The sequence below is a fragment of the Stegodyphus dumicola genome, chromosome 12, assembly GCF_044657685.1.
Source record: "Stegodyphus dumicola isolate Sdum_Otavi_A_Nest chromosome 12, ASM4465768v1".
Taxonomy (NCBI): domain Eukaryota; kingdom Metazoa; phylum Arthropoda; class Arachnida; order Araneae; family Eresidae; genus Stegodyphus; species Stegodyphus dumicola.
The window spans coordinates 123609259-123628624 of NC_140779.1; the positions used below are offsets into that span (position 1 = coordinate 123609259).

A 19366-nucleotide genomic window follows, 5' to 3' on the forward strand; every position below is an offset into this window, starting at 1 on the left:
TATTCCAATACAAATGGAGCTGGATCCAAGAAAAAAATGATGTCTTTTTTTTATGTTGTGGACTGCCCTATTTTGTATTGGAATATACTGAAAACGGGCGTTCGAGTCGGTTTTCAGTATATTCCAATACAAATGGAGCTCGATCCAAGAAAAAAAATGATGTCTTTTTTTTATTTTGTGGACAGCCAATTTTGTATTGGAATATACTGAAAACGGGCGTTCACGTCGGTTTTCAGTATATTACAATACAAGTGGAGCTCGATCCAAGAAAAAAATGATGTCCTTTTTTTATTTTGTGGACTGCCAATTTTGTATTGGAATATACTGAAAACGGGCGTTCACGTCGGTTTTCAGTATATTTCAATACAAATGGAGCTCCATCCAAGAAAAAAATGATGTCTTTTTTTTATGTTGTGGACTGCCCTATTTTGTATTAGAATATACTGAAAACGGGCGTTCACGTTGGTTTTCAGTATATTCTAATACAAGTGGAGCTCCATCCAAGAAAAAAATGATGTCTTTTTTTTATGTTGTGGACTGCCCTATTTTGTATTGGAATATACTGAAAACGGGCGTTCGAGTCGGTTTTCAGTATATTCAAATACAAATGGAGCTCTATCCAAGAAAAAAATGATGTCTTTTTTTATGTTGTGGACAATCAATTTTGTATTGGAATATACTGAAAACGGGCGTTCGAGTCCTTTTTCCGACTATTTCTACACACATTCCACTATATTAAAATGACGTCATGGTTGAGTCCAAACAGAGTCGTCCCCGGACAGAGTCGTCTCCGGACAAAGTCGTCCCCGGACAATTTTATACCGAATTTGTATAGAGATACAAATTTTTGCACACCAGTGTATATCAATCATGCTTGTCTTTGACATATGTGTTGCATAGTAAAAATTTATAATTATTTTGCTTTTACTAAAACAAAAGCTTTTCTCTTCTGTAATTTCACATTTTCAAAATAAAGCATATATTTTTGCTACATATCACAAGCAAGTTTCTATGCACAAATTTTGAAGTTTAAGACTTTTTTTTCATTACTTGAATATCAAGAATGTATGAGTCATCGATCACATATTCTTGATTACTTACAGAATCTTACAACCTAATGAACCATTTGTATTTTCTCCCTCCTTCCAGCATGCCTTTGTGGTGTAACAGTTAGCACAGTCGGTTCATTGAAAAGTCCAGATTCGAGTCCCCGGTGAGAGCAGTGCTTATTTCTCACGTCTCCTGCTTGAAAATATCCTAATGACTCTACATTAAGACTGTACGATGATAGATAGAACTGAAAATTTCTAGATCAATAGTTCCCCCCCCCAAAAAAAGAGCATATGATTGATAACACTTTTCGCAGGCGTTGTAGAAACATTAGGATTTTGTTTGGAAGCAGGCAAGAGGAAAAATGAGCAAACGCCTTAGCCGGGAATCGAACCGCGGACCTCTGGAATACCGGCCCAGCGTGAAGAAACACTACACCACGAAGGCACGCTAGGAAGGCGAGAGAAATACCTTATAGTGTAACTTAATTTTGAGATTCTACATATATGACGTGCTAGGAAGCAAGGAAGGCGGGAGAAATACCTTATAGTGTAACTTAATCTTGAGATTCTACATATATGACGTGTAGAACTCTCTAAAGGCATTTCTTTAAGAAAAGCAGAGATATGCCTATTTTAGGCAAGAAAATCATCAATGAGTAAACGATTTTACCTTTTATATCTTGGAGATAGAAGCTTGAACAATATAAGTCATCCTGTGTTGTGCTGGGAATCATTTGATACAATAAGAAATTCACAGTGAACGAGCTATGAACAGCAGTTGACACCCACCAATGGCTGGATGGATAGGACCACCGAATACCAGTAGTTTGACCTGGTTTGGATGTTTATGATTTTCGTGTTTTCCCATGTCTCACCAGAGTCCCTTTTAAAGTCCTCTACAAAGTTAAATCTTTTGGAGAAATAGCCTCTTGTGCTTTGTCTTAATCAATTTGTAGAGACATTAGGTATTTTCTGGAGGCCAGAGAGTTGAAAAATTAGCAACCGTCTCCGCCTAGAATCGAACCACGGACCGCCTAGAATCGAACCACGGACCTCTGCCCAGCGTGCAGAACCACTACACCATGAAGGCACGCTAGGAAAGCGGGAGAAATACCTTATAAATTTAACATTGATAACAGCTGAACAGCACCCTCAGAGCTTGTTGTGAGTGTGGCAATCCCAGAGAATCCTAATCCTTCAGAAGATCACCCTCTTGGTGAAATGGGATTCGCGATCCTGGAGCCCTAGTGATCTTTCTTCCTTTCTTTTTCGTCTCTGCTTTTCTGTTCTATTTTCGTTTCTTGCACCTTAGTGGGTTTCCTTTTCGGGTGTTGGGACTGAATGTGTGATTCTGTTACATCACTTTCTTTCCAGTTTCTCATGAACAGGAAACCGCTTACGCGTTTACCGTGCCTTGTCACCCATAAAGCTGGAAAGGAAGATCCTGGTAGTTGAGGGGTGGCAATAGGGAAGTGACTGTATAAAAAAATGAAAAATTTCCTTGTGTTTATCTAGCGCGAGGAGCCGCTAAACAACTGTTATATCTCTATTTAGTCTGTTAACTTTTATTGGTAATTAAATAAATGCTCTGTGACGTGGAAAACATTCCAATTTTCACTCAAAATTTTTTTAAGGCTAGAAGTTTTCAAGTTAGAATTGGCTCTGTTTTTTTTTTTTTTTTTTTTTTTTTTTTTGTATAACTTTGAACAAGACCAGGTTTGCTCATGGGTATGTTTTGAGTGTTATCTTAATCACGTTAAAAATAAACCGTATGGTCCGGCGATTTTTAAGTGGACTGTAACTCTCAATTAAACTAATTTACAAACTACTTTGTAACATATCTTTATCTTTATTATACTAATTTTTGAGAGACGCTCAGGCTCCCACAATCACTCTCTGCTTCGCCATTGAAGCCAACTCCAAAGTAATTAACATTCTTTTTGTAAACAGTAACGATGGCAGCGCCATCTGGCTTCAGAGGGACTTAACACTCCCCCGGATTGAAATTACAAAATTTCAAGAAATTATACAAACATTCTTAACAAAGTTAATATACTTATAAACAACATAATATACTATTACTATAACTACAGCTATTACAATACAATACATATGCAAAAATATCATTTCAGTTTTCTATCGGAAGAACGGCGATCTTTGTTATCGCTCTTTTTAATTCTCCTGATTTTGTTTTGATTTTAACCGTTCTTACTTTATTGTCAGATCCATGATAGACTTTAATAACCCGACCTAATATCCATTTGCAAATTGGCAGATAATCCTCCTTGACGATTACCATAGTACCAACAGAAATATTGTCCTTCTCTATCATCCACTTGTTTCTCTGCTGCAGAGTTCCTAAATAGTCGTTTGACCATTTCTTCCAAATAATTTGAACTACTTTCGTTTCTCTCTGCCACCGGCTTAATCGATTTTCAGTTACGTCTATTATTATTGGCTCCGGAATCGTCTGTATTGATCTCCCTATTAAAAAATTACCTGGGGTCAAAACGTCATAACAATCAAAATCATTGGAAATAGGTGTAAGAGGTCTCGAATTTAGTATTCCTTCTACCTGCACAATTATAGTTTCAAACTCCTCATATGTTTCTCCTCAAATCTCCTATCGTTCTCTTTAAATGATACTTTACGGACTTTACACCGGCTTCCCATAGCCCTCCGAAATGAGGGGACTTGGGAGGTATAAAGTTCCAGTCTATTCTTTCGGACGTGAAATATGAGGCCAAAGTTTTATCAGGAAAATTAATTACATTGTAAAATTTCTTCAACAGAGAATTTGCTCCTACAAAATTAGGGGCATTATCAGTGAATATTTTCGCACATTTGCCACGTCTGGCCATGAAACGCTTAAGAGTGGCAATTAAAGCACTAGAAGTTAAATCTGACAAAGGCTCAAGATGAATAGCTCGTGTCACAAAACATATACATACACAAATGTAAATTTTATTTAGCACGCCCTTTCTCTGATGCTTGTAAGTCACATAAAAGGGACCGCATAGATCCAAACCTGAAACACTAAATGGGGGTGATCTATTAACTCTCTCGTATGGCAAATTGCCCATAATCTGTGAAGACAAAATCGGTTTGCATTTAAAGCACGTCACACAAAGATGTACTGTTTTTCGCGCCAAATCTCTACCACCTAATGGCCAAAATTTTAAACGTACTGCATTCAATAATCCTTGGGGGCCAACATGCAATAATCTTCTGTGCACACTAGAAAAATAAATCTTACTTAGCTTAGAATTTTTTGGTAGGATTGCAGGATATTTCTGAGAAAATGGTAAAGAAGCTTTTTCAAGACGGCCACCAACGCGAATTATTCCTTTACGATCAACAAAGGGATGTAAATTTTTTAAGTTACCTGTTATGTCCTTTTTACAAAATAGAATCTTTTGATCATGCTTAATAAGCATTTCCTCAGCTATTCTTACCTCCTCTAGTTGAAGAGGGCCTACCTTTCTTGATTCACCTTTCCTGCAATTACAAATAAAATATAAGAAATAAAATAAAAATATAAGAAAGAACATTAATTATTCTATAATAATTGTTACTAATATTCAAGAGTTGGTCTAAATCGTTAGAGTTCATGTCAATCAACATAGTTCTCTCAGAAATGTCATTAATGTCACTAGAACTTTTGCTTTCTTGCACAAAGGACTCCCTTTCATTTGGTGTTAGGTTCTCAACCTCTGGAACTATTGGTTGTAAGCACTTGTAGGGAAGATGCGGCTCTGTAAAAAATTCTGCACAAGTCTACCACTTAGAATTGTTCACTAGAGAAGAGGCACTAACTCCACGCGTTAGAAGATCGGCTGGATTGTCTTTGGTTGAACAGTAAAACCATGATTCTGGATTAGTCAACTTCTGAATCTCGTCGACACGATTTTGAACGAAAGTCTTCCATCTCCAGCTTGATCCTTTGATCCAATACAGTGTAACTTTAGAATCACTCCAAAAAAAAGATATTAGATGAACCTTTACGATCTAGAACTTTTTTAACTTCCGTTCCCAATCTTGCAGCAATCAGTGCACCCAGCAATTCAAGTCGAGGCAAGGAAACTTTTTTGACAGGTGAAACTCTGCTCTTGGAAGCCAGCAAATTCACAGATATTTTTTCTTGATTCTGTACCTTTACGTAAACGGCTGCACCATACAACTTTTGACTTGCGTCAGAAAAAACATGGATCTCTATATTTTCATCACATGAATCCAAAGCAAATCTTGGAACACTAATGTTACTAAGTTCTGAAAGCTCGCTACACCACTGAGACCACTCGTCGTTCAAATCAGAAGGAAGCTCTTCATCCCATGGTAATTTACGTAACCATAGCTTTTGTAGTAAAAGTTTTATTCTAACAGTGAATGGTGTGATGAGTCCAAGAGGATCATATATTTTTCCAGCTGTTTGGAGGATGAAGCGTTTGGTACTTTTCTTTCTCCTCGAAATTTTCGTCAAACAAGAAGTCTCTATACTCAAACTATCTTCCTGAATGTTCCATTGAATTCCTAATACCTTCAGTATCTTTTCATTTGAGCTTAGGGGATGAATATCAAAATTTTCTTCTTCCCATTTTTTAGCTAAATGATAATCATTCGTCACCCATTTGCGTAGATTCATCCCAGCTCAACGCATAATTTCCTTTGCTTCCCTTGAAGTTTTTAAGGCTTCTGATACATCATCTGCTTCTGTAACAAGATCATCAACATACATGCATGTATCAAGAATTTGAAAGGTATCGGGATACAAATTTCTGTACTTTTGGATATGCAGCTTTATAGTTGCCGCTAACAAAAAAGGACTGGAATTAACACCAAAGAGCACACCCTTGAATCTATACACTTCTAGCTGATCGTCGGTATTCTGCAAAGGTGTATCAATATTCTTAACAAATAAAAATCTAACTGCATCTCGATCTTCCTCAGCTAACACGATCTGTAAAAATGCTTTTTCGATATCTCCTAAGATTGCAACTCTATTAAGTCTAAAATATATCAGCAAGTGAAATATATTTTGATTCAGATTAATACCTGGCCGCAAACAATCATTCAGGGACAGACTACCTATTTCATGTGAGCTCGCATCAAATACAATACGCATTTTTGTTGTAATGCTTTCTTCTCTATAAACTGCCTGATGCGGCATATAAAAAACTGGCTTGTTTACTGGTTTCGTAGAATCTAATACTCTTTCTATTATCCCTTGATTTAGGTACTCTTCTAAAGTTTCTCTATATTTCAGGTATAATGTATTATCATGCTGCATTTTTCTCATCAGGATTTTTATTCTTTTTTCTGCGACACCAAAATTGTCGCCTAAATGTTCCCAACGTTTCTTCCAAGGCAGACTAACAATATAACGACCATCTTTGAAACTAACAGTTTTGTTGAATATCTCTAATGCTTTATCTTCATCGTAAGAATTGGGATCATCTCTGATACCAATTGATTCCAAATCAAAAAACTTCTTCAACTGTGCTTCGACATTGTCATAAATTAACCCACAATGCATTAATTGTTTCTTATGTGGTAAATCTTCAATGCTACCGCTTACCAAATACCCAAATGCTGAGTTTTGTAACACTAAATTTGTATTTGGTACATAAATTTGCCCGGATCTTATCAAATCGAAAAATATGTCAGATCCTAAAAGTAACTGAATTTTACCCGGTTTGTGAAAGTCTGGATCAGCTAACGTAACTCTTTGTGGAATCTCAATATTACAGACATCAATTTGTCTAGAAGGCATCAAATGAGTAATTTTCGGAATTACGAAAAAATCTAGTTTACGACTGTATGTGTGTCCTCTATTTAAAATAACCGCACTTATTTTTGCCTTCACCGTTGTTGAAATCCCAGATAAACATCCTACTGATACGTTAACATTTTCTCTTTGCAAATGAAGCTTCTCAGCTAATTCCGATGAACAAAGATGAATCATACTTCCACTGTCAAGCAATGTTCTGGCTGGAAATATTTCTCCTTCATTTCCCTTAATATAAATAATCGCTGTCGATAGTAGGACTCTATTAACTGCATTAAAATTTTTATTTACGTTAGCTGTCATAAAACACTCGCTATCCTTATTTATAAATGGCTTTGCGTGAGCGTTCAGTTTCGCTACTTCCGTAGACAAACTTTTGATCCGACAGAGAGGCGATTTCGCAACTCTCTCTATTTTGGGAAATCGAAACATTTTCTCGCTCATAACACAGTAACGAATTGTGCTTTTTTCTGCATAGCCTACAAGAGTAACTTGAAGGTCAATTTCTCACGCCATGATTTCCAAAACAGCAGAAACATAAGTTGTGCTTTTTAACATACTCGACTCTATCTTTTAAGCTGAATTTTTGAAATTTAGGGCATTTAAATAATTTATGTTCCACATTACACAGTTTACAAATTAAAGCACGTTTTTCAGTCACACATGAAACCATTGAAGAAATCTTTGATTGACTTACTGAAGCTTTTGATTTAGACATTACTGGAATTCTAGAAGCGTTTAATGTCCTCGCGTGATCCTTTAGAAATTCTAATAACTCTGTAATGTTCGGTATTTTTTCTTTCTTTAAATTCCTTTCCCACCATAACTTAGTATTCTGATCAAGTTTCTGGCTAAGAATAAAGGCAAATATAGCGGATGAAACCCCATCTAACTTTTGTTCTAAACATTCTAACGATCTTACAACTTCACTTGTAACATCAATTAAATTTAGAATCGCAGAAGCTGACTCGTTTTGAATAACGGGAATACTCATAAATCTTTTAAGATGAGCATACACTTGTTCTCTAGGATTCGAGTATCTTTCTTCAAGGAGAGACCACGCTAACTTATAATTATTATCCGTTATAGCTATCGTTTGGATAATTCTAAAAGCATCTCCTTTCAGTGCTGATTTCAAATATTGCAATTTTACAGCATCTGATAAATTTGGGTTTTGATCAATACTCGCTTTAAAAATGTCCTTAAAGGAAAGCCAAGAATGCATTTCTCCTGAAAATATTGGTAATGAAATCTTGGGTAAACGCACAACAGTATTTTCAGAAATTACTGCATTTTCTACTTTATTTTCTTTAACAACGTTCGACAATCTATTATTTATTTCAAATTCTATATCAATAATACTACTATTGATTTCATCTTGCTCACTGAAGATTTTTTCGATATTTTCTTCACTACTTAAATTGATAATAGAATCAAAAATATTATCAAATTCATTTTGCAGATTGTTAAATTTAGTTTTTAACAATTCTAAATCACTAACACTTAAATCTGGCTCACAAAGTTTCTTTTGCAACTTCGATAAGATAGTTTTTTGTTTTCTCTTTTTAGTGAGAACATCTTTCAGTTTCGTAGCCATTTTCGCTACACTTATTAATAATAAATTATCACACAAACTTAATTCAGAATTTACTAAACAGTTAACAATGAATAGAGTTTCAAGGGCTTTTTACTTACCCCTTTCTTTCAGCCACTGGCTATAATCCACAAACACAAATTCCATTGAAACAAAATGGCAAACTCACTGTTTCACACTAGATTATTTATTTAGCTGATATCTCTGCGGCTCTACTGGACCATTCAAATGGTCCGGCGATTTTTAAGTGGACTGTAACTCTCAATTAAACTAATTTACAAACTACTTTGTAACATATCTTTATCTTTATTATACTAATTTTTGAGATACGCTCAGGCTCCCACAATCACTCTCTGCTTCGCCATTGAAGCCAACTCCAAAGTAATTAACATTCTTTTTGTAAACAGTAACGATGGCAGCGCCATCTGGCTTCAGAGCGACTTAACATCGTATCTTAAAGGAACTTCCTCTTACTGTTTCCAGGATAATTAATTGTACATTGACAATCTTCAAGTTACCAAGGGGCAGATATGAGATATGTGGAGAGGCAATTACGGATCACTATTAATAAGACCCAGATATAGTCATAGAAAAATGGATTTGCGTCTTCAAAACGGAAGGCTGTCACAAGCACTTTTGCAGAAAGGGAAATCTTCATCCTGAGCTTTAACTTGAAGGGTCATTAATTCCAACTACGCCCGAAGGGAAATTCCTAGGAGTGATTGTTCAATCGGAAACTTACTTTCCTTCCACGAATGATGTACCTGAGGAAGAAATGTTTCAGAAATCTTACCTTCTCAAAGGTCCTGGCGAACACTTTTTGGGGTGCAGAGGATGGGTTCATTGTCCCGCATATATAGGGCATTCATCCGCTCTAGACTGGACTCCCAATAAAACGTGATTAGGTCTTTGTTTGTACCTTACTTCAACCCATATTATTACTCTCAACACATTTTATTATTCTAGTATTAGCGCATTTATATACTTTGCATATAATTTTCAATCCTCATCGCTAGAATACAGTGTCTTAATCTACTTCATGTATGTTTATTATGTTTCAACTTTATTTTGCATTTTCCATATAGCAAATAACATTTTCATGTTTGTTTAACTTAGATACTAATCTAAGTCGCGTAAAAGCGTTTATCCTTCTATTTCCCAGCCAAAGGCCTCAGAGCACAATGCCAACTAGAGGTCAAAACTCCTAGTGGTTGATGCCTCAAGAGCCACCAGCGATGTCTAGAATGGACTATCGGCTCAGAAGTTAATGATTCGGTACAGACTTCTGTATTATTGAAACTTGATCCGATTCATCATTGAGCTCTGCGGATTTGCCCTAGAGCCTTTAGAATATCTCCTGTATAAAAACAGTACATTTATTGCTTAGAATCATCGTTTAAATTAAAACGTGAACAATTGACCCTTCATCACTAGTTTCGTATAATGTCGCAACCTAAACATCCTTGTCTGAGTACTCTTGATGACTGCTATAGCTTATTATTTGCAGCACAGTCTCTCTGCATTCCTACGTTCCCTGCAAGAGCTGAGCCTTTGATAGAAAAATATTCAGTGCTTGATGTGAATAACCGTGCCCCGAGCAGAATGACGTGATATCCCACCGTGAGATGGTCCAGAAATTCGGCTCATAGAAACTTTTACGATTATAATAAGAGAAAAACGAATGAGTTAGCTTACAAATAGCTTTTCTATGAACAAGGAACGAACACTGCAATTACATTCCAATATACATTAATGGCTCAAAAACAGCAGGTCATGTGGAAGCATCATTTGCGTTTCGACGTCACGTAGAGGAAAGAAGGCTGCAATGTGCTTGCTGACTATCTAAAGCTGAAGTAACTTGAATGTATCGGTATTACAATACATTCAAGTTACTTCGTTTACTTACTTTGATACTTACGTATCGGTATTACGAACTTAAATGATTCGGTGTATGACGCTGTTAAATATTCATCTAAGCCAAAAATTTTATAAAGTTATTTCTCCGGCCTTTCTATCATTCCTAGGTTCGAGTCCCGGCTAGAGCATTGCTCATTTTTCTTGTCTCTTGCTTCGAAATAACCTAATGTCTGTACAACTTACACCGATTTGTTTAGTGCACAAAAAGCTTTTCAAAGTTTCTCTAGACCCAGAAACCGATGGTTACAGAAGTGTTATTGACTACCTTAAAACTTAATAAGCCGTGAGTACGAGATCCTTTACTGGTGGGTTCTTGGACACATACAGATAACGGGTAACGAACTGGCAGATATCACAGCAAAATCTGCCGTGAGACTGTCTAAATCAGCTTGTTACTTTGAGAAATATTAAAGTGATTATCAAGGGTAAAATCCTGAGTCTATGGCAAGGACCTGCAAGTGAATAATAAAATTATAAGCATAATGCCTAGAATTAAATATTGGGAATCAGAGTAGGAGGAAGTCATTTGAACCTGTCTGACAAGCGGTCACTTCCAAATTACGCACAATTATCTCTTAAAAGCGGATAGTGAACCAGTATATTCCAGTTGTAATATTAATCTGTCCTATATGAGAGGCGGGTGGCGATTGGCCTCCCGAGGACAAATGTCCAGAACCGGCTGGAAACCACTGTAGGCAGCGTGAACCGTGCGCTTGAGATCGTCGTAGGCAGTGGCGGAAGGCAGGAGACCCGGCGTTTGATCGATGGGCAGGGACTGTGGGAATGGCTTCAGGCTTGCCTGCTTGCGTTTCCCACAGCTCAGCGTCAGCCTCCTCGTGGTCCCGCTGGAAACTATACGGTGCCTTGCTCCAAGCCTTGGCTCGTATAGGCTAATGACGCTAAGCAACCAATCCCAGGGGATCGACTGGTGGGAATTTCCGGAACCGACCATTTATAGCAGGAGATACGGGATTCTCCCAGACCACTGGCTGGACTTGTGTCCTGCCAGCTTCGATTTGTTGGGTAAATAATCAGACTTCACAGGACTAGAACCACAGGTTCATCCTATGGTAGGCGCGCGCTTGGCAGGGACCGTACTGCTACTGTCGTATCCGTTGCCTTTGCTGTGGGGGCGCTCTCATGTAGACTTTAAGCGCTGTGCCAGGGGAGACGGCTTCCCGCGCAGCCCTCTGTGTGATGGATTATGGCGATGAACATGAGAAGTCTCTGCGGGCTGTTTGGTGGGTTGGCGCCCCGCCGGCGCAGTCAACTGAGGAAGGCCTCTGTATCATGTTAAGGCGCTCTAGAAGCAGCCAGGTAATGTTGCCCGAATCGGAGTTAATGTTCTATATGACAGATTTTGTTAGAAATGCTCACGTTTTGATAGACTTCAGGAAATACTATTTCACTTTTTCAGGTACTTCTCTCGACTTTTAATTGGAAAACCAATCGGGTCTCACGAAAATTTCCTGCCACCGCAAATATCGTTTGAGCAAATAGTTCGCGTTGACGTGTTGAATCATATTTTGTCAAACGATTTTTGGCACTTGAAAGGAAGAGACTTGCTTTAGAACACTGTATTGTGAAATTTGTAAAAAAATCATTATTATTATGTACAAGATGTCTGAAATGGAACTATCACGCTACGAGATTTAAACTATCATTTACTTCCAGTTTAATTGCAAAAAGTCAGCTACATAATGTCACCAAATTGTGTGTATAGCTTTAGGTGTGTGTGTGTGATTATGGCAAAGCCTCGAGGGCTATCTGCCTAAGGGAAGGAATGCCTTCGTGGAGGACTTTCTAAGGGAAACTGTCTCGTAAACATGTTACACATGGGGAAAACCACGAAAACACCCATGCAGCCAGCCCGTTCGCGGGATTCGAACCTCGTATAGCTTTAGGTACTACTAATGTTTGACATTGTTAAGGTCAGTGCCGAATTTATGTATAAGGTGAACATAGCTTAGGGCCCTCCGAAATATTGTAGCATATCCCATATAAAAAAAATTGACTGATATCCCTCATAAAGGGCCCCATATCTCAAATAGCTTAGGCTCTCGTCAAATCTAAATCTGGTGCTGGTGAAGGTTTGGTATCGAAATTTCAAAAACAAGCATTACGACATTCAAGAGGCAGAGCATTCGAGTCGGTCTACTGATGTTGATGAGGTCCGCCTGCGAGATTATGTGGAAGAAGTGCAGTATGCAACCAACTGAGAGCTTGTTAAGAAGTTAGTACCATGTCCATTGGTCGCAGTATGCATCTCATACACTTGACGTAAAATTTGAATCGCTGGGTGCCGCATGAGATGATTCAAGCAGATAAGGACGGACGTGTTTGGGCCTGCACTAAACTGCTCGAATATCAACGCAAGGATAAAATTCTGTACCGGATCGTCACTTGTCATGAAAAGTGGACTTCAACAACACAGGCCAAAAGGAGGGGTTGGTCTGCACCCGACGAGCCCATTGGCAGCGTCGCAAAGGGCAATTTGGCTAACAAAACGATAATGCTTTGTATCTGATGGGATTGCCGGGGTATTATCTACAATATGTATCTGGAAAAAGATAAAGAGCGAGATGCTAGTCTGTGTTGACGCTGCTATTAAGGGCAAACGTCGAATTGAGTTCCGGAGCAAAGAGGTAATGTTCCATCAAGATAATACAAGACCACATGTGTTTGCTTTCACTGACTGGACTCTGTAAGGACTCAAATGGAATCTTTTGTCACACCCCCCATATAGCCCTGACATTGCTGCTTCGGATTTCTACCTTTTTTCACATCTACAGTTACATCTTGCTGGTGCTATCTTCCATTCTGCACAGGACGTCTGAAATGAGGGTGATGTTTTTTGGATTCTCGGCCAACAAGTTTTTATGCCGAAAAACTACCAAAACTTTGGCAGAAAATCATAGATTTGGGAAGTGATTACTGCCTGCACTAAAGGTACTGGTTTCATGTTTTCTCCCTAACTGTAATGAAAACATTAACCAGATATTAATCCATTTAAGTTTTTAAGGGAGACTGGGTTTTATTCCTTAATCTGAAGTGGTTGTTGAGCGTTTTAATGTACTTTAATAATTAGAGATTTTACTTGGCTTTATATTTTATTTGATCTTGTGAATTTTATGCATCCCTTCACATCATGGTTTTACTACGAGGCGTTTGATTATTTTGTTGCTTTTATGTTGTTTCGCATTTTTTTTTCATTACATAATGCATTTTCAACATGTGTTAGCTGATTTTTATAATTTCATACCATTTCTAAAGGAGAGAATAAATTATCATGCTTTTGGCCCATTATAGTCATGTGCCAAAATATCCACCAACTAACCAACAGTATATGGTCATAAACATACCTAAAATTGTATAAACTTGGTTTTTTGAGATGGATCATAATTCTAGACGGAGCGCACCGGAGTCCTAAATAAGAACGCTCCGGCACTTCTATGTAAGTGAACAATAATTTCAGTAGAAATATGGTCTCGAAAATTTTATTTTTAGCAATAAAATTATATTAAAAATTGCTTATTAAATTTTAATTCATCTCTGTATATTTCAGTGCTGGTTTAAGCTCATTTCCGGCACTGGGCACAGAGGATCTAGGGGGGCCCTTGGCACTGGCAGATCCAAGGAGGAGCGATAACAAATGAAACATAATTTTAAGTTTTATTGTAAAAATATATATAAAAATAGACAGTATTCTAAAAAAAATAATTAGACCAGCATTTGCTATGACTACACATAAAGCACAAGGACAATCATTTAGAATTAGGACAATCATTATCAAAGCTAAGAAATAGATACAATTTAAAAATCACATTGCCCGTAAATTCAAAATAACATATTACAAATGTAGTTTACAAGGAGTTATTGTAACCAGATTAAAGGAAGAAATACTTTTATGAAATATGTATACTTAAAAAAAACTTTTGAAGATGAATACTATAAAATCCATTCTCAGAACGGGTAGCTCTGCTACTAGTACTACTAATAATTTACCTTATTCACTACCATCTGCTATCCTGCAAACCAGTACAGTAATCTATCGTTTTGTTTTTCTGGCAGTCCACACTCCATTATTTATTTATAATGTTTGTGTCGTGTTACATATTTGGTAAGGTACTGTCTGTAGTCTAATTCATCTGCCTGCTTCCTGATGTAAGACTCATTATAGTTGTCATCCCACTCTTACCATCCGGATTTTGTATTTAATTAACCGCAAATTTGATATAGACAAACAATATGGACATGGATGTGCAGGTGAGAGGCGCGGATTATTTCCACAAAACTATTTATAGTTTTTCTATCGAAATTTATAACCAAAAATTCTGGTTGGGTCCAGCTTATCCGGGCTATTTTATATTATTATTATAACTACTTAGTTTTTGAATTATTAATGATTCTCATAGCCATTTTATTTATTTATTTACTTTTTTCCTCTTTCCTGACGGTCTTGCATAGGGCTCCGGCATTTTAGAAACTAAACCCTGGTTATTAAAGACAAAAAACAAAAACATAGCACCAAAATGTATCAGATTTTACAGATGAATTAAGGCTGTTTTCCCCAATATTTCAATAAATTATCAGCAGCAGTCTACATTACAAATACGAAAATAATTTGGGAAACTTTTCCTCCAGTGCATATCAGTGCATCCCAATATATAAAGCCTCAGAAGAATGCAGTTTTGTGAAGCCAATAAAAAAATATTCACGATTTTCAACAAATGATGGAAAACTAACAGTTCTTTCAAAAAATAATAGCATAGGAAAATGAGTAGTTAGTTAAGGCATTTTCTGCTCTAAAAACAAGAAAATCAATTAATTTAGGGGGAAAATTATTCAAAGAGAAAGGAAAGAAATAAAAGGAAAAATTATGGAGCATTTGTGAATGAACAAGACAGATTTTAATGAAAATTGATCAAAAGCATGTATTGCGATTTCCTAGATTATACAGAAAGTATGCCAGACATTTTGAGATTTATTAATTCCTACAAATATTTTCCATTAGATGCTATTTCACTACCTTGTTGTAGAACAGCAATTTGCAACTGGAAAGCAGGGAAATGTGATTAGTTGCAGCTTTTCAGCCACATACCAGCAAGCCATCATTGTACCTTTTACACGAATTAGATGACTGGCTATTAATATCATATTGATCACCAATACGACATTCGACAGTTGCAACAGGATTCACTTTTTCTTCATAACTAGACTCGGACATTGCAACTATTGTTTAGTACAACAAAAATTATTCCTTAGTTAATAATGTCCTGAGCCATTCATTTCATTACACCAAGAATATTAGCACCTTCACATCAATCCAATCTCTCTTGTCAGAACAGCTGTTACCAAAGGGTTTTCAAAGATCCACAGCAAATCACATCCAAGCAATCTTAAAAAAAACTGTCTTCACTTAAAATGGAATATCTGCAATTCCTTGTCAGAATGTCAAAGAAAAAAAAAAGCATTATGTAATTTTCAAAACATATTATAATTATGAAATAAATCTTACCATTTCTTTTATGTCTTGAAATGTAGTGTTTCCCTTGTGCTACTTTAATTGAAAGTAGTGATTACACATTTTCATTTTTTGTTTTCACCAAATGCAAAAACTAACATATTTTTTTGTCTATCATCCTATCTGTTAAAATCAATTCCTTGAAAAATTTCGGTACTGTTCTGTTATCAGGATCAGATTCAGAAATGTATGTATGGATGTATGCATTCATGTATGCATATATATATATATATATATATATGTCATAATAAAAGCAAAGGAAAATGTCGGATCACTCTAGATGCGTGATTAGACCCATATTGAAGAAGATTTTGATTGCGTAGTATGCTACTAATGCTAACTTGGTAATATCTAAAGAACTTGGCAGTCGAAGCAGTTTTAATTCCTTTTTTATTTCCAATTGGTATTTGTGGCCACAATCACTTGGCACTCTAGTCGTGCCTTTCACAGAAGATTTACATTTTTGATATTGTTGGGATAGAAAGCAAGCCAGCGAAATCACATCTTAGCAGAGTAGCAAGCAAAAGCTGAAGTGCGTCGTTATGAAAGATGGAAGCACGCGAAGAGAAAAGTTTTGGTTTACAAGGACAGTTTCAGTTCTCAATGATTACGTCATCAGAGCTGAGCCGATCATAGAGTGATCTAGAAATGACGCAATGCAGAGAAGTTATTACGATTTTAGAATAGAGAGGAAGAATTAATGTTTTTAGTTATATTATAATTCTGATTCATATATTTTTATCTTACATATTCCCCCCTTCAAAAAGAAAAAGGCGTAGCGACAGAGAAGCCTTTTTAAAGAGAAATAGTTAAAGCACTAGCAAATGTTTAAAAAAAAAAAAAAAAAACATAAATCATAAAATTTTGATTCTATAAAAGTATAATTTATAAATATCAATTTTTTTTAAATAAATTTTTAATTTTTAGAGTCCTATTGACTTTTTCAGCATTTCAGTCCAACAGTCTTTTTGTTTGAGAGTTCACATAATCATAATTCATCAGGGAAGGTTCTTGTTATTACAGAATATTACAAAAACTTTTACATAATCATTACTTATAATTAAATGTAATTCACAAAAGTATTTATGATATTAATTTTCATATTGATAAATTATATTTTAACATCATAAATAATAGGATTAAGATTTTCAGAATTTATGGTTTCACCGTTATCATCTTTCCATTTACAATTCCTGATTTTACCAAACTGGAAGCCTCGCAATACTTCTAAACAAACATATCCATCAATAGGGCTGTCCTCTTGAGCTAACCAGTGTGTTCTCTGCACTGGTGGCCCAGGGTGCCTAGGCAGTTACTTGAAAAGTCCTCCGTTCCTTGTATTAAGGTAACTGGCCTTTGAGAACTGCACTAATACATTCCATAATAAAAAAATATAATAATAATAATAATAATATAAAAAATTTACATGCATTCATAAAATGAGAGCCTCCAACATTATCTTGCATGAAGAGGGTAAAAGGAACAACTGGTACAGAGGTAATTACAGGCCTCTATTGAAGGAACCAGTACACCCTCATCATACTATACTCAACACACAATAACCCATAAATTTTAACATGCATTTACCATAATTTCATATTACTTATCTGTACTAATTTCACTTATTTTTAACATCTTTATTTTTAGAATAATTATAAAATTCGTATTCAAAATTCTCAACAAAAGTTCAAAAACAAAAACTTATCTTAATATCCTTCCCTATGAATAATTTAAATAGCTTAAAATTCGTTACTTAATTTGCTCACACATAATTATGAAAAATTAATGAACAAGAATTTCAGATTTTCTCAAAAGAAATTACAGAAATTTTAACCAAAGTTGAAATGAAAACTATAGAATCCGCAGCACATTAAATAATTTAGTTCCTGAGCTAGATTCACACGAATGTAATAATTTTTGAGCTGTTGAAAAAGCGGAAGTGCAAATAATTTTCTGTCGCACATACTTGCAAACACTAACTCAGATCGACCTTCAACTCGCTGTAATGCTTAATTCCTAAACGGTAATTCACTGATGATTTCCTTTTCACTAGGCATTCAAACTTCTCAATTTATCGAGATATTACTTTCAATCTGTAAACACTACGCGTGATTATTTTTTTGAAGCACTCGCAAAACACCACAGCAGAAGAATGATCTGTTATTTTTTAAACACTGAAAAAACAAATTTGATGATTCACTTTTTTCACATTATCTTAGATTTACACAAAACGATGATTTGAAGAGCTGAACTAAATTTTCCATTGATGTTTCAGGCTGCAGGAAACTATCCTTCCGGCTTAATTGTCATAATAAAAGCAAAGGAAAATGTCGGATCACTGTAGATGCGTGATTAGACCCATATTGAAGAAGATTTTGATTGCGTAGTATGCTACTAATGCTAACTTGGTAATATCTAAAGAACTTTGCAGTCGAAGCAGTTTTAATTCCTTTTTTATTTCCAATTGGCATTTGTGGCCACAATCACTTGGCACTCTAGTCGTGCCTTTCACAGAAGATTTACATTTTTGATATTGTTGGGATAGAAAGCAAGCCAGCGAAATCACATCTTAGCAGAGTAGCAAGCAAAAGCTGAAGTGCGTCGTTATGAAAGATGGAAGCACGCGAAGAGAAAAGTTTTGGTTTACAAGGACAGTTTCAGTTCTCAATGATTACGTCATCAGAGCTGAGCCGATCATAGAGTGATCTAGAAATGACGCAATGCAGAGAAGTTATTACGATTTTAGAATAGAGAGGAAGAATTAATGTTTATAGTTATATTATAATTTTGATTCATATATTTTTATCTTACATATATATGTACACATGAATGTACGTGTGTATACATGTACATTTCTGAATCCAGTCCCGGTAACAGAACAGTACCAAAATTTAATTATAAAACACAGTTATTACTAATAAATGCACATGTGTAACTGATGTTTGACAAATATCATTATATTAAAAAAAATATTTTTATTTCATATAATAATCAACAGATGATAAAATAACAATCAAGAAAAACTATAATAAAGCAAAACTGAGCATAGGTGAACTTGCTATCCTAAGGAGGGCCAGACACCAGACATAGAACTAAGATGTCCTAATTTTCACAAAAGGGAAATCTGAAAATATCCTAAAAGCACTTATTTTTTGAAAGCTATCCAAATGTACTACATAGACAATCATAAAAACAAGTGCCATTGGGATTTCATGAAATATGGTCAAAACTATATTGAAATCTACGTAAATTAATTTACATTTATATCTTTAAGCAGACACAAAAACATCATGTAAGCTCTTATTTCAATATTAATAATAAAAAAATGTCAGCAGAGATTTTAATGGCTAACAGAGAAAAAGAAATTGATTATAAAAAAAATCCCTCCTGAAACAAAAATTTAAACTAGTTTTAGGAGACTATTTAAAATCATTAACATTAGAAACAGTCCCAACACTGACAGACATCAAGGCCTAAATATGAAATCGAAACAA

The 19366-nt window shown here is 35.7% G+C and overlaps 1 long non-coding RNA gene across 1 annotated transcript; it reads right to left on the minus strand.

Moving 5' to 3' along the window:
* Positions 1 to 2881: 2881 nt before the first annotated feature.
* LOC146993753 (uncharacterized) lies at positions 2882 to 18681 on the minus strand. Its single transcript, XR_015038279.1, has 2 exons — positions 15867 to 18681; positions 2882 to 4550 (listed from the first exon to the last, which is right to left on the minus strand). It is a non-coding gene; the product is annotated as an uncharacterized LOC146993753 (long non-coding RNA).
* Positions 18682 to 19366: the final 685 nt, after the last annotated feature.